General features: G+C 39.3%; 1 long non-coding RNA gene across 1 annotated transcript; it reads right to left on the bottom strand.

Moving 5' to 3' along the window:
• Positions 1–678: 678 nt before the first annotated feature.
• LOC132323692 (uncharacterized) lies at positions 679–14261 on the bottom strand. Its single transcript, XR_009485401.1, has 3 exons — positions 6134–14261; positions 2681–2759; positions 679–2247 (listed from the first exon to the last, which is right to left on the bottom strand). It is a non-coding gene; the product is annotated as an uncharacterized LOC132323692 (long non-coding RNA).
• Between the last annotated feature and the right edge of the window lie 2337 nt (positions 14262–16598).

The following is a 16598-nucleotide window of genomic DNA, read 5'->3' as shown; positions in this document are numbered from 1 at the left end:
CTTAAGAGTTATGCCTCTAATCGATTGCACTCCCTGCTCCATGACCCCCGGCAATACTGTTCTTCATTCCAATGGCAACAGTTCCCAGTCGGCTTCTCAGGCCACGCATTGTTCGTATTGTGAGCAGAGCTCCTGGCAAGGGGCAGTATTCTTCTTCTATCTCATCTCTGTCATCTTCAAGCCATCTCTTTAAAGGAAATAAACTGCAGGTGTGTATGCTTCCCACTGCCCTCTTTCCCTTCACTTCTCAGAAAGGTCAGTAAATGGGATTAAAATTCCCTCACTGCGCATCAGACTCTCAAAGTGAGGGCAAAGAGCACATGCGAAAGGCCAAGTGTGCACATACACACTCACATCCACGTGCATAGGAATAACCCTGCACTTGTGGAATGCACTTCTTTACATTTCTGCATATAATAGATGTTGGGAGGGGCCATGAAACCTACTCTCTGCTCCACTGAAAGCAGGATTTAGCAAACAGCACAGTGGGATTACCATTTTTATCCAGGCTTTCAGATCCTATAAATTATATCAAACAATAAATAACACAAAGCAGATAAGAATATAACTTTAACTGAATTCAAAACAGCAAGGCAAACATTTTGACTAGAAAACATTTAGCTTTCTACTAATTTCAAATTTTTTTTCTAATTTCAGTTAATAAAACAAATCAACACATTAAAACAATCATTTATTTCAAATAAAGAGGAAAGAGAAGAAACATAAAAGTATACTGACATTTCATTTTTCTAATGAGTTACTCTTTCTCCTCTGTTGGGTAGAATATATGTAGACAAGCATATGAAGTCTTAGAGGAAAAAAAAATGAGTCCAGAATCAGACATACATCTTTCAAATTCAATCAACAGTTTCCCCATATCAAGATTTCCATGAACTTTTAATTTAAAGGTTTACCTCAGGGAGAATTAGCTTATTTTACTAAGTCGTGTAGTTCCATTAAAATCAATGTGACTATACGTATTAGTAAAATAGAGTCTAGTTAACAATTCATTCTAAGTTTGGCCTATTCTAGTTTAAGGGCATTATAAGAAATATCTTTTAAAAAAATTAGTTTCTTTCTGAATCATGATAATGTAGCTTTCATGAAGAAATTTTATGAGCAGATTTTGAGCTAGGGAACAGAAGATTAATTTTTTTTTTTCAGAACTAAGACTGGAAAAAAAATTAATTTATGCTCAACAAACTTCCTGGCTTATTGACAGGGCATTTGACAATGTCCAAGTCATGCAGCTGAGGTTCTTGGAATGGTTTGAATAATAAACCAAGAGGAACGTCGTGGAGAAGATTGACATCGATTTACTATCAAAGAAATACACCTTGCAGAAAAGTCTAGGGTAGCACCAAAGCTTTTTCATGGGTTTCAGAAAACGTCATACTGAGCTGTCCCTCAAGCAGGAAGCTGTTGAGCTGCACTGTGAATACAAGAAATTGTGGTACAGAAGCTGGCACCATGGGCATGGATAGGTTTGCAGGACTGAAAGAGGTGATCTAAATCCATCCTTGAATGTATAGACAGAGGTATTTGTCATGGAGCCACAAGGTTCCAGAACTACAGTTCAGCTCATGTGGAAACTTTGCTTAACACTCCCAGTACCTAAAAAGTGCAAACTAAGGTAAGGAACTATCATGCATTACATTTTCCTTTCCTCAGGAAGGGGATCAATAGACAGCCATCTCTCAAGCAGTTATCACCTTCATCTCATTTCTCATCAGCCGATGGGAAATGAAAGCCCGATCTGTCAGCATGTGGGTAATTTTTTTTCCTTTTGGAGCTTTCCTTCCAAGTCTGACATTTCTCGAAGGTATTGATAGGTGGCAGATTTATCTTTCAAGTATTTATTGTCTCTGTAGCAGTGAGATTTGTATATTGCATCACTCAGCATCTCTTTGAGATGGCATGCAAAGCACTGGAAGTGGAAACACCTTCATTTACTTCCAGCCAAAAAGTGCAACAGAAAGATTCCTGAAGATGCTGATTATTACTCCAATAAGAGGTTTATGTTTTCCATTGTATCTGTCCAGTATAAAAGGCATCATTTACTCTTTTTTCAGAGCATGGTCCTCTCTTGAAAGCTGAAATTCCTGTCTGGCAGAGAAGGCTTCTAGTCATGATGAGGACAAGGTCATCTTCCCCGCTGTTTTCTTTCGGCAGCCTCATTGCCATGCCCACTCCTGAAGAGCCAATCCACAGATGAAGCACCAGGGAGCCAAGTGGCCTTTTATGCACCTGAAAGGTTTATTGAGCTTTCAAATCAACCAGCTCAGGGCTTTTAGTGTGGATCTTGCAAGGTATGAAAGATTGAGAGTTATCTGTTTTGTGGAGAAAAATGACATAGACTTTGGGGAGTTAGCCCCAAAGTCTATGTCATTTTGTCACTAAACAGGTTTCATGCTGGAATTAGGTACCTCTTAAGGCTGAATTTGTCTCCAAGGAATACAATTTACTGTTTCCAAGAATGTCCTACACGTGCATAGACTTGAATATCATGTGCAAATTTGATTCTACATAGAGCGGTACCAACAACTTACTTGAGACTGGCTTCCTAGACAGGAAATAAATCCGTGATAGACAACTCAGCCCATTGATTGCTTATACCACACAACTCAAACCAAAGCTATCCTACCATCCAAACAGAGAATGTTCACTGTCACACAATTACCAGTATGAATCTACTGACTCCTTCTGGGATATCCAATACGGTGATAAATCTATCATCTTCACCTGTCAGGAATCTGCCCCTGCAAAAAAGAAAAAAAATAAAATAAAATAAAGAAGCCAAACAGTCTACAAACGCCAATGGGTTGCATTAGAGCATTGCCAGCAGTTCAAGGGAGGTGATTCTTCCCCTCTATTTTGCACTGGAGAGACACTTATGAAGTGTCTCAAAACAGCCTCAATCTTTCTTTGTTTCTAGGTGATTCCATTTTCTACTTGTCTGGGTACAGTGGACTTCTTCTGACCATCATCTCCAGTACCTATGGACAAAAGGCATTTGCTAGTCTCCCTCATCTAAAGTTTGTGTTCTTTTTCTGGTATGTTTTTTTCTCACTACAAATGAACTTGAAAATGGGCAGAGGAAGTGTATCCTACCAGGCAATCGCCCCCATTTCCATTCTTAATTGAACCTTTTGACATGCTTAGTACCATGAAGCTGAGTTTGTCTAGAGGGCATGGGCTCTATCTAGGCTTCATTTGCTCCCCAAACTAGCTAGCCACTAATGTGGGCAGTCCTGCCACAAAATGAACCTCACAGCCTGCTACACATGTGAGAAAGCAAACAGTTGCAAAAAGTTATCTGGGCAGGGAGCAAGTCTTCCCAAAAGAGATTATAGCTTCATTTTGAGGCAGTTGGTTTCCCTTCTCTCCAGTATTCTAGGTGCTGCTTTGAAGGATTGGTACCAGGGCCTGAATTCCCATCATGCAGAACTGTCCTCTGCATGGGATTTATTTGTGGTATTTTTTAAACAGGCAGGAAGATGGAAATCAGCATCACAGAACATAGTTGAAAGATCTGGTTCTCTTCCAAACTCACTGGATGATTCTTTATTCACTACAAAATCTTGCTGTTCCCACACTCTTCATGCCTTTGCCTGGTATTTTTTGGGGGGAGATGTAGGTAATTTCATATTAAACTTTGTATAAAGAATATTAAAAAGAATAAATACAGTAAATTCAAATATCATAAGGAATTTGAATTCTTGTGCTATATTTTTAAATTAAATTTTCCATTAAATTCCTTGTAGTAAAATTAGCATGATAACTTACAGACAAGAATCTCTGATGACTGTATACACTAATTAAATCCCTTTTAAGTGTTTAAATATTGTTATACAATTTTTCTAGGAGATAATCTGACTTTGATTATGCCAAAGACAAAGAAAACTCAAACCCCTGAGATACAGTCATTTTTAAATACCGCTTGTAATTAGTACTTTACAGGTGAATTTGAAATTTGAATTTGAAAATGCAAGACGTTTTAAAGCAGAATTTCACATTTTCAGGAGCTCTGGCATTGGTGATTCAGATTTCACTGGGGTCATCCAGATAACTGATTTTATTAGCCACGTGATTTCTTGTTTGTGTTAGGTAGACTATGCCACAGAGCTCTTTATTCTTGAACAGCACCTCTGATTATTCTGCTATAAACCTGAAATTAAAAAATTTAATCCATCCTAAAGAAGTATCTCTTTCTTCAGTTTAACTGAACTGTATAGAAAAGGATGTACATATTGCTTTAAATAAAGGACATTTTATTATTAAGCTACTGCATTTAAAGGAAAACAGCAGTAATCCAGTTGTCTGAAGCCAAAGGCAACTTCTGGCTCTAGATCTTCATTGCAGAGGCCCCTGTCTCCAGGATGCAGTAATTTTTGGTTTTTATTTTTTTTTCCCCCCTGGGTTACAGTCACAATCTCAGATATATCTTTCTCATTGTTTTTACTTTTGTGCTGTCTAGCTGTACCTCTGTCCAGTGTGCTATGTTCTGCAAATCCTAATCTTTGGCATTACTGCTTCCTCTTCATGGAGCACAAAACTTAAGTTTCTAACTTAGGGTTGTGTGCACTCCTCTCATTTAACCAATGACACTATTGCATTGAGTGACACCATTTTTGAGTTCCTCCTGGTTCCTAAACCCTGTTGATATAATGATTCAAGGCACTTTTGAAAATGCCAACTAGTCTCCAGAAACACTTAGGTGCTCTTGCATACTTCATCCTTAGACCATGGATTCTTTGGAAGTGAAATCAAATGTTCTGAAAAGTAAAAAAAAAGGCCAGAAACACCTAACAATTTGGAAAGAAAAATAAAAATAAAAAGGAAAAAGAAAAAGAAAAAGAAAAAGAAAAAGAAAAAGAAAAAGAAAAAGAAAAAGAAAAAGAAAAAGAAAAAGAAAAAGAAAAAGAAAAAGAAAAAGAAGAATTCAAGCTGCTAATTCTAAAAAGTTGTTTATAATCAGAATAATAACAAACTTATATGCTGTTTGTATTGCAATAGAAAATAAAATATCATGCAAAAAATAACAATAAAATATCATCATATCATTTGCAATTTAAGCATCTGTTAAAAAAAGAACCTCTCATGAATCTACAGGAAAATCAATCACTTGATAATGGTGAAGACATTCCTGTGTGTCAGCATGAAAGTATGATATGTTTCCAGATGCATTTTCCTTGGGTAAAAGAGGAAAATACAACCATTTCACAGCACTTTGCCTTGCTGGACCAAATTTATCTCTGTTGTAGCCTGGTGATGTCAACAGAGTTACAGTGTGGATGAATACAGGTCATTGTTTGTGAAGTTGGCAGTGAGTGCATGTGTGGGAGGAGAAAAATGAGATCTTCTAACCCATATTTGCAGAAAAAACATGAGTATGAGTTTAGACACATACTCCTATTAAAACTGCACCATAATTTTGCCACTGGAAGTTTCAGAACAAATGGGCTCCAAGTGAAACAGAAGGAGGGCGTTTCTCCAAGCTATTTCCTGCGTTGCTGTCAGTGCCACTGCACGACACTGGGACCACGTGATGCTGGGCTTGGGATGGAGAACATGGCAACAAGGCTTTTCTTAGTGGTTTCCAGACCATGAATTCCAGCTAAGCTAGGTGTCTGCTTTCTGTTCAGAACTTACCTGGCACTAATAAGGGTTAAGCAAAAAAAAAAAAAAAAATTCCACGTGGATCTCTTGGCTATGTTTGATGCTTGGTACCCTGGGGAGAAGCTAAAGTGCCACACTGGTTATCAGGTTTTCTTCAAAATAAAGATTCCTCTAAGTCCTAAATACTGTTTGGAAAAGAATCTAAGTGCAATGCAGAAAGCTCCAGCACAAATACTGTCTTCATGTTCCAATTCTGTGTGACTTAGGCATTTGCTGGGCACCTCAGTGGGTCAGGATTTCAGGGACTGACCCCAGGTGTGCTAAAGAGGTGTGTCTCCTATGGGAGATCCCACTGCTGGGCTACAGAGATGTTCCTCATGACCTGCTTGACTTGTAGACACACTGGGGATATGCAGTGTTTTTTGCTTTGAGTCTTCATTGCCAAGCCAGAAACCAATGTATTTAGCTTCACAGCAGCAGCTTTGGGAAGCAGCAAAGATTTCTGGATGGATACCTGCAATGCAAGGCAGACTACAGCAGAAGGGCTGTCCAAATGACAGTCAGACCAAAACTGGTTCCTTCAGGTCAACTGGAAGGCTGCTGTGTTATCTCCTCCACCCAAGCTTTGTTCCCCACTTTGCAGAGCTCCTCACCATGAGCAGCAATCCAGAGAGGAGAGTCCTGGAAAAGGCAAGAACTTTTACAGCTTAGAAGTGAGACCATTTTCTGAACCCGTCTCTGTACACAGGACTGAAAACAACCACTGGGCCTGGCATTTTGGAAGAAATGTAGCTTTCTCTGTCAATCATTCCTTCAAAATTGAGCCACTTGTATAAAACTGCTGTGAGTTTTGTACCATATCAAATGCTTCATAATAGCCTTTGGCATCAAAAATAAGCATACTGTCCTTACTGCTAGAAGAGGTCAATGAAAATGAAAAATATGCAGACTGGAGGTGGACCTTGATGTTCATTGGAGTATGCTGATACAGACCAGGACAGTTTAAAACCACTCTTCCATTCCTGAATTTATATAAAGAACAAACAAAACAATACAAAAAAGCTCCAGAAATGCAAACATACCTGTTTTATGTATGCTATCCAAACTTCTGCCAAGGCAATTTGGATTTCAGGTAGTATGAAATTCCTGTCCACAGCCCAGTAGTAGGAAGTGTAAAGGAAAACATTTCCAGCAGGCACATTTACTTTTCACAACACATGCATACCTTACCTGAACCCTTACCCTGTGTAGCACACCCACCTCCTCCAATCCCAGGGAAGCATCCCCTGCTTCTTGCTTCCACTGAAGAAACAATAAACAGTAAATTTGTTTATGGACTCCATTTTATTAATAGTGGCAATCAGAGGAACTTTGATGGATATGCTTTGTTCACTTCAGCTCTTGCTTTGTCTTCCAAGTTGGAAACCCCCACAGGACACTCATAAATGGACAAATTTACAATCTAGCCTGTGTAAAGTGCCCACAGCAGCATCTACATTGAAGTTGTCTTTGTGCTCATGCACCAGCTGTGATGCCAGAGGGCACAGGGTCAGAGCAGAGGGCTTCCTCTGGCTTTCTACAAACTGGGATCAGCCAACCTTCATTTATCTGTGGTTAAGGACTTGTTTTGGTTTCTCAGATCATGACTCCACAGAGCTGTTTGGATATTTTTAATCGAAAGACAAAGCACTTCCTCTTCCAAACTTGGTGCCTGCAAGGAGCATAACAAACTAATCATTCAGAATAATTAATTCTGTCAGAAAAATCTCTACAATTCTTACTAACGCTGAGTGTTTTGTAATCCTAATGAAAGGAAAAACCTGTCACTGTGATAATTTTCGATTGACCCATTTTCTTCAGTGGCTGGGGAGAGGGAAATACTGTTTGTTTTTATCTCTAAGGACCAATAAGCATGAAAATTATATCCGTAAATCTTCCATTTCAGCCTTACATTTCCAAAGCCGCCTTCAAAGGAAAGATTAGCTATTCCAAAGAGCCAAGTAAGATTGTCAGATTGGTCATCTGTATATGCATTGCAGAGTGTCTTTCAGTTACCTGTGACTTAGGTTACAAAATATTCCCAGGACACGGAAACATTCGTTTTCTCCATTTCTAAATGGGAATCTGAGATAGAGAAAATACAAGCAGCTTGCCAAGGCCATGGAGGTAGTCCTTGCAAAGCCAAGGACTGGAATCTAAATTGTGAGTGCTTTAGCCTAGCATTTAAAAGCACACCTTCCCTGTGGGTTTTAATGTAATACAAGAAGTTTAGGATTGAAAAACCATTTCTAAAGCCAGGTTTTATGAGAAAGTGTGGAAAACAAAATATTAGTTTCCTACGTTTGCCTAATATTGTAAACACCTAACTGCCAACTTCAGTGAGGAAACTGCCAAAAAAACACAACAAAACAAAACACAAAAAGTACTTAAAAGGGAAAAATCCTGAAGTTTTGAGTTCTTTTTCATATTGTCATGTTTTGAGGTCATCTATTTATTCTGTATTTGACAGCTGAATGTTAAACATGGCAGACAGTTGCTGTTCTCATTACCGAAGAGAGAATGGCATAGGAAATTTGTTCTTTAATATGCAGCCTTTTATTTCTAGGTCACTAATTCGAATCGATTCCTGATCAATGGTGACTGAAAGGCATTCATATCCGGCAGCTGTTCTGTGGTCTGTGCTAAATGAGGGGACATCTTAGTTATTTCCCAGCAGTAGCCCCTCTCTCTCAGCACCAGAACAAGCTGGCAGTTTTCACACAGATTCTATGGCCTGATTGCACATGGCACTTGCAAATATCCAAAAAGTGATTAACCTATTTCTGCTCTGTTGTGTAAGGCATGGATTTGGTTTTTTTTCAAGTAAGCCATATTTTTTTATGGTAAGCTTTTAAATATTAAATGGGATCATCTTGTTGCTTTTGTAAAAATGCATTCTGCCTTCAACACAGTGACTGATGTTGTGATGCTACTGGCAGTGGTCAGAGGATGATTCTTTACACGTGCAATGAGGAGTGCCAAAACAAACGTAGGTAGTTTCTGTGAGTGGGATTCATAGCTTTTAATTTCACTTGTCTACATGTCATCTGTTTGGCCCAAATGAATCATCTAGACTGCCACTGTACTCCAAATCTCTCCTTTAAAAAATACATCTGCAGAGGCTTTGTCCATACCAATCAGAGGTGTTAGTTTCTTTCAGAATTCCACCTTAAATCTTAAACATTTTTTACACTCTCATCTGTAATAGCTGCAGAAACCCCCTATTACAGTACAGAATAAATCAGCATTGTTTTTAAGGATCCATGCATAATGCCTAACAGATATAATGGTTGAGAAAGACAAGCTTAATTGTTATACCCACACTTTCCAGGTACCAGATTCCTGGTGAGTTGTTGAAGATAATGAAATGCAGGGGGACTTTTTGTTGTTTTTTTTTCCCCAAAACTTCTCTGACCACTCTGACATGACCTCCCTAAAGATTGACATAACATATACAATGCACAATACTTTTTCTCCCAAAATATCTCTGCTTTAAACAATGCCTTTCACAAATTACTTTTTGTCTCTGGCAGTGTGTGGAAGAATAATCATTCACCCACCCACAAAAAAAATTCTGGTCTTTATTACCATCCTTTTTTCCTTTTCTTCAAGCATGTATATACCTGCTGAACAGAAACAACACTAAAAGTCATAATAACTGTCTACTGACATTAGTTCCCCAGTATAATGAGTTGTTGAGTTTTTCTTTTAGCATTTTGATAACAATACCATGTAGCCAAATTGTCTGGTAGCATTAAAACTTGTCAGAGGAAGTGCATAACTTGGCTGTAAAAATTCACTGAATCCTGGCATAAAAGGTTTTAGACCACAACCAAGTTTTCTTCACAAAATATTAAATTCTTCTATCATATTCTTTCCATAATCTAAAAAGCAACTTTAAATGTTTTCAAAGAGACCAGCTACAAGCCAGTAAGCTATGACATGTCTAACTATGCTTGTGAGAAGAAAAAAGCGGGAATGAAAGTAGAAACTTACAGTGCCTTCAAGATTTCATGTACAAACAAGTTTATGTTTAAGTAGCATTTTAAGGAATTTCATAGGCATTTGGTTCACAGCCTCAAAGTTCTTTAAAGAAATTGCACGTGAAACTTCATTATATGTTTTGGGTTTTCTACTTTTCTTAAAGCCACATTTTTTACAATCTTGGGGGGTGTAAGGGGAGGTCTATGGTGATTATTAGTCTCTGTAGTTGAACAAGAAAACTAAAATTGAGATAAATATTTTTTGTTATTCATTATACCCATGAACACATGGGTTCTCTATGCTTAGAGTCAATGGAGTTACTCTTTATTTATTTTTATTTGACCAAGAAAGTTATTACAAATAATTTTTGTATTACAGAAGCAAACTGGAACACTTAGTCAGGAATGAGGACCACATTGCTTTAGTCAGTGTCCAATGAGAACAAAACAAAGGAAGATTTCAGGAGTCTGAGGGCTTGCACTAGATGGAATTAGATAGCCTGATGGGAGAGCTGAAGGAAACTGCAACAGCACTTTTTGGGGTCAGGAAACAAAGTAGATTTGCAGGGATTTCCTCCCACTCCTGGAGGTGGAAAGAAAGATGAAAAATTGAAAATGCATAGCTGAAAATTGGAAAGGACAGGATGGAAATTGATAACACAATCCTAATGGAGGTAGCTGTCAGCCTTTTAGTAGTGATTACATTGTCATTTAAGTGGGAATAGGGAAAGGTGGTGCAATTGTTGTAGTAAAGAAGGGAAGAAAGTGCAAAGAGATAGACTTATGACAGACTCAGGGCAACAGATGGGGATAACGATCTTGACAGCAGCAGTCCAAACAGATATGCTGAAAGCATCGTTGCAGTTGTCAGGAGCAAAAGCAGAGGATACTGCAGTAAGTTAGACACGTGGCTGCAACACCAAAACTACCCTGGATAGGAGTTTTAGCTATATGGATGAGAAAAAAAAAGGTCTGTGCTTGTGACACAATGCAAAAAAGAATTTGTAAGAGATAAATATATTCTAGAATGGGGACCTCTAGAGACACACCCTACAGAGGATGTCACTCCAGAGCTAAGTGTCAGGCCAGGAGGCTTGGTTGCTCACTGGGATCAAAAAGAGGCTGTGTAGCACACTGGAGATGTAGGTGTAGTTGCTGTAGCCCTGCAGGTTGTGGACTGACTGATGAAAAGGAGAGGGAGAGAGAAGGAGACAATGCAAAGGAAGGGGAAAGAGTAACAGAGAAGTGAGAGTCCCAGCTGGAAGGCTGTTTTTGACACCCTGTTCATACCAAGCAGCCTTTTACCTCATGCCCCTCAAGCAGTATTTATGCCCAGACTGGGTGCAGTACCCCTCATCTCATCCACAGCAGTTACTTATGTACACAGGGGACAAGATCTTCTCCTCTGTGCTCTGAAACACTGAACATGAAATGTTTAATTCACTTCAAGACTTTTTTTTTTTTTTTTAATTTAAGTGTTTCTGGAGTATCTATATATCCTGACTATTGCTTCCTGGCATAGCATTGGACTTTGTTCAATTTCTTGTGCTCTAGCTCCACTGATTTCTATCTCAGTTTTGAGACAACTCAGAATTAGCATATTAACCCTTAAAATTCTTTGACTCTGATCAGAACGTATCACTTCATTAAAAATCCAGCATTTTAAAGCATCTGATTTTAACCAGCTCTATCTGAATTGATGGACTCTATTCCGCCAAGAAATTAAAAACCCAATCCATTTGGAGCATGCCAAGCATGCTAAAATTTCAGGTTACATTTAGCTAAGTTCATTTGGAATTTCCAATTCTAGACAGAGTCCGACCAGTCCTGCTGTTTTTCTGCCTACTTATCCAGAGATGTTTCCTTTGCTCAAGAGAATTTTAAATATCTAGGTTTTGCATTTGCATATAAATGCAGGTGAACTATGCATATAGAGCTATGAGTCTGGCACTCAAACATGTCAAAACAAAATATTTTTAAGCCAGATGCTCATATACACATTTTTCCTGACTCATACAGGAAGAATATTCTTTTAACATCCCTGGCTGGTATCCTTCATGTACACTGATATATATACTCGTGCTCTTAATATATGCTTGTTCCTAATGAATGAAAAATCTTCCTCTTCCTCATACCTATAAAAGAGCTTTTATTGATTAAGGTCCCATTTATTCTAATGTTTTAGGGATTTGAGGGTTTTAGCCTTTCACTGGTTTTTTTTCAGTTATTCCCTTAGTAAAATCCCTCCTCCTTTTATTTTTTTTTTTTTTTTCTTTGCATGTGATAAATCAAGTTACTTTTTCACTCTGGACTCCATTATGGGATCACAGTGGCTATACAAACCACACGGAGTTAAGCAAACAAAGGAATTTTTTCATTTTCTCTTTCATTCAATAAAGTTCCATTTTCTGTCACCCTGCAACCTTTTGACCTGTGTCCTAATGGCACTGATCACTCAAGGGCAAAAGTTCAGCTGTGGGTTAAGTCTGTGTGTGTTTGCACCGGGCAGGGAGACAGTGGGTTCTTGCTTCTCGTTGTCTCCCCCCAGCCCTACCAACACTCCCCAAACTCCAGCCTCACCCCTGCTGAGCTCTCCCTGCTCCAGACCTCCCTTTGTGAAGAAGGTAAGGAGGGCTGGGAGTGAGCTTTCCCCCAGCCTTTTGTTTTTCTTGCAGCTGTCAACAAAAAACACTGTCTTATTTTCTTGCTCTGGGGGTGAGAAGGCAAGAGAGAACTCTCCAGCAGGGACATTGCAGTCAGTGCTAACTGCCTACAGCCACTCATGTCAATCACTCTTTCATTCTGCTTTGCCTCTAGAAGTTGCCTCTACTTCTGAGACTGAATATGGAGACCCCCCTTGTTCTCAGCACTGCTGGCACAAATTGTCTCAGTATATTGGCTCCTGCTGTGAATGGGGAGTTCTCTACTATGCACTTTACAGTGTGATTTTTCAAGGCACTCTGAAAGTAATTGATTCCTCAGGTGCACCCACCTCTCCCAATGCACTCCAGTGGGCTTTTCCAGGTGGCCCGGTGACCTACTGACACATTTCAATAGATCACTAGAATTGTGCAGACTCACACTGCTAGACAGAGTATTTCCCTCCAAATCACTGACTCTGGTATGACATGTTGCCTCACTTTCACAAGAATATGGCACTGCCCAGTTTCACAGTTCCTCCAAGGCACTTCCTCTCAGCCTCCTCTTGGTTGCCAGACCCTGAGCTCTTCATGCAGCCCCTGCTTCATCACCAGACCCCAGGTCACCATCCAGCCAGTGAAGTCACACATTCCAAAGACACCTTTTTGAGCAGGTGACTTGCCTGAGAGGTGCAGCTTGCACCACTTTTGGAGGAGTTTCCTCCCTCCCTGGCAAAGGGGACTGGTGAGCAGGGTATCACTAGAACCATTTCTGTCTCTGTGGACAAGCAGGAGCAGGGCAAACCGTGTGCTGAGTGGCTAAAACAGTTGATGCTCTGTAAGGGGGACAGAAAGTCTTGGGTATACTTGGCATTGACTAAAACCTTGTCCTTTCCTTAAGGAAATCTTTGGCTCAAAGGTCTGACAGGCTGCTGTAGCAACAGCCCATGGATTTGAAATGGCACAGTCTCAGAATGGCTCAGAATGAGGGCTGGTGGCAGTGCAGATGGTGCAGTTTCCCCTCATCTCTCCTGTGAATGACCACGCTCCACCACTTCCAGAGCATCCCACAGCCCCTAGGAGTGGCAAAGAGGGCACAGGCTGTGGAGGAGCTTTTTTGGAAGTTGGCCAGTTGAACAGCTCATGCCCAAAAGCTAGCCCAGATAGCCCTGTAAATAGTGGAGCTTGGACATCTCTGCTTCTGCTGTGGCAATGTTCCTAACCTGGGCAGGGCCCAGAGAACATGGTGCCTCCTATCAAAACACTTCTGAGCTGCAATTTCTGCAGGCTGCAAACCAGACTTGGAGGAAAAATGGGCAATAGTAAATGTTTCCTTCTTAAGTGTCCCAGCAAGAATGACTAAGGGCCTTGCCCTGAGGAAACTGAGGTTTGACTCAGGCAGTCTAGCTACATAGTCTGAGGTTTAGGCATCAGTGCACCAGTTCCAGTACAATCCTTCATGTGCTGAAGCTAAGCTCACACATAAATGCTTGCTGCATAGGATAAAATAAGCAGGGTTCCCTCTCAGTGCCCAGAGAAATTTTACATAAGCATTAAAACTTAGGTAGGATTCAGATTGCTCTGTTTTACTCCGGTTTAAAGTGATTTGGAAAGACCTGTACACAAAATTATTAGGATACACTGAAAAGTTCAGACAGTTATCTCAGTGCAAAATTAATAAGAACAAGCTTGAACTGTCAGGAGTAACTAAAGAAACATACCAAGCACTATTTAGTGGGTGGATTTTCAGTGCTGCCCAATAGTACTAAAACATCCCAGCCTTCTAATCCCCAGGAATTTAGAACAAACAGTTAAAATCAACTTAAATTTGATTATCAGACAATTCATTAATGACCTGGTATATGGCAAACAGGCTTCACTGATGACGAAAATTGGCATAATGAATAATTATGTAGTAATTAGATTTGCATACAAACACAGAAGCCTCATTTGCCAAAATCTATCATACTGTTTTGAGACTGGCACTGATCCTGAGATTGCCTGGCTTTGGGATCCAAGGGCAAGTGCCATCTAAAACAAGATAACCATGCCCACTCTATAGAGCGGTTTTTCCAGAGTGGTCCTCAGTGCCATGAGTGCCTGAGATGTTCTGATTACTTATTTAATGTTTTGTTCCAGTTAAAAGTGCCCAGAATAGCAAAGCGAGTGTGCCACAGATGCCAGGGAGAACTGAAGTTATTTATTGCCCTCTTTAGTGAGTGCCATGAAGGTCTATATGGGTGTTTGAAGCTTGGTATGCTGTCAGAGGATTATTTAGGATAGACTGAGGTCAGATTGATAGAGTCATGTTATCTGAAATGAACCCTATTTAGCCATTCCTGAGCTTTGTCACAGTGGCAGCTAACTGGGGCAGTCCAAAACAGAGTCAGGGAATGAAACAGTAATTAAGCAATAAGGAAAATCAGGGATTCAGGGCTTGAGGAGATGACTGTGGCCTCTCTATTGTTTATTGTGGTAGATGTACAATCACAGAATGCCTCCATAATGGGGGGAGACATTCAGTTACCCAAATATTGAGAAGATGGCATTTCAGCTTCTGCAAATATGCCTCTTAGGTGACTAAAAAAGTCAAACAGATTTAGTCAATACATTTGTACAAGTGGTCAGATAGGAGACAATGTTAAGATTTTAAAGAAAGCAAAGGTTCTTTCTTTGTCCTCTTACTCTGACAATTAAAGCTTTTGGGAAAAAAGCAAAAAGATGTGTACCACGACTTAGAAACATTAATGTTGTTAGGCAGCTTACATGAAAATTTTATCTGGCAGACAACAGTACAGGTGCCTCTGGGAAAAGGAGTGGTGTTTATTATCTTGTATAGCTCTATTTTCTTTCTTCCAAGACACATGAATATGAATATGTATAGCTAGATTAGATATAGATTGATATAGAATGGATCTAGATATAGGTATAGATACAGATAGATATATAGATATAGATATAGGTGATATAGATAGAGATATAAAGATTGATAGATAAAGATACATATCTAGTCCTTCTAAACTCAAGTTAAATTGCATCTTTACTTATTGTAATCCATTTATTCTTGGTCTATTTAGTAGATGCTCCAAAGAACATGAAAACATTTTACAGAAATAGTAGATTTGTATAGATGTTGACAGTGTTTAAAAATACTATTTATAATTAATATTTCATATTATTGAAACAACAACAGTAAAAAATTAAGCAAGACTGCAGTCATAGATGTTTCAAAAACCATTTTTTGGAAGTGAGCTCCTTCACAGAAAAGGGTTTTTGTAGCAAAATCCTATTTTCCATTTTAAAAAGGATTTACAATCTGATGATAAAATGGGATTTTATACAGAAAGCTGGTATTTATAAATCATTAAATTATTTATAAATTCTTTGAAACATATATAATTGACTCTGAATATTCACCTAGTTGTGTCTTATTTAATGTTCATATATCCTTGCATTCTGAGATCTTTAAAAGTTGGGTTTATGCAACAGCAGACAAAAAAGGAAAGCTACTCATGGAATCATTTGTCAGAATTTAAAGTAGATTGGATTAAGTGGTTACCAGTAATAAATTGCACAAATGTCATTCTGAAGACTAGGGATAACCATAACTCACATGCTGCAAATTCCACATGGATGATCTTTTTGTCTTACAGAGGAAAAGCAAGGTAAAACTTCAGTGTACAGTTCAGCACCAAGGAAGGTGACAACACTTGCCTTTCTATGCAGAGATGATGCTGAAATCACCGTAGAGGACAGTGGTGAAGTGTGTGCTCTGCTCCCCCCTCACCCAAGGTCTCATTAGCTCAACTGGACCCCAATAGCAGTTCACAATTCAGTTTGAGTGAGCTTCTCTGGTTTTGCTGCAGCTACAGCCCTGAATCTTCTCCAGACTTGGACAAGAAAAGCTAACACACATGCACACATGCCTGCCCAAACTGCAGACCCCATTCTAACTGCAACATAAACCTACCCTGGAACTGACCTAGAAGACCAGACACTGACTCAAGGTCTAAGGAGACCTGGTTTTCATCACTAAAGAAAATTCATCTTTAAATGATGGGAAGATTTTACTAATAAGCTCTTAGCTCTCAACTAATGTGCTTTTTTGGAGAGCTGTCTGTCTGTGCCATTGTCTCTTCCCTTTTCATTGTTAATCTGCCAGACCAAGCTGAAGGGAGATGTCTCCAAAGCAGGTTGATTTATGCCAGGGAGACTTTCTGGACTGCTGAAACCAGGGAAGCAATTTGGCACTCGGTTTATACTATTTACAAAGATAAATGTAAGGCACTGGGAAGGGAAGGGGAGTAGGATGTATCTG

This window comes from Haemorhous mexicanus, chromosome 2 (genome assembly GCF_027477595.1).
Source record: "Haemorhous mexicanus isolate bHaeMex1 chromosome 2, bHaeMex1.pri, whole genome shotgun sequence".
In the NCBI taxonomy this organism is placed as follows: Eukaryota; Metazoa; Chordata; class Aves; order Passeriformes; family Fringillidae; genus Haemorhous; species Haemorhous mexicanus.
The sequence above is the reverse complement of the archived record's forward strand: the minus strand, read 5'-3'. Positions and strand labels throughout refer to the sequence as shown.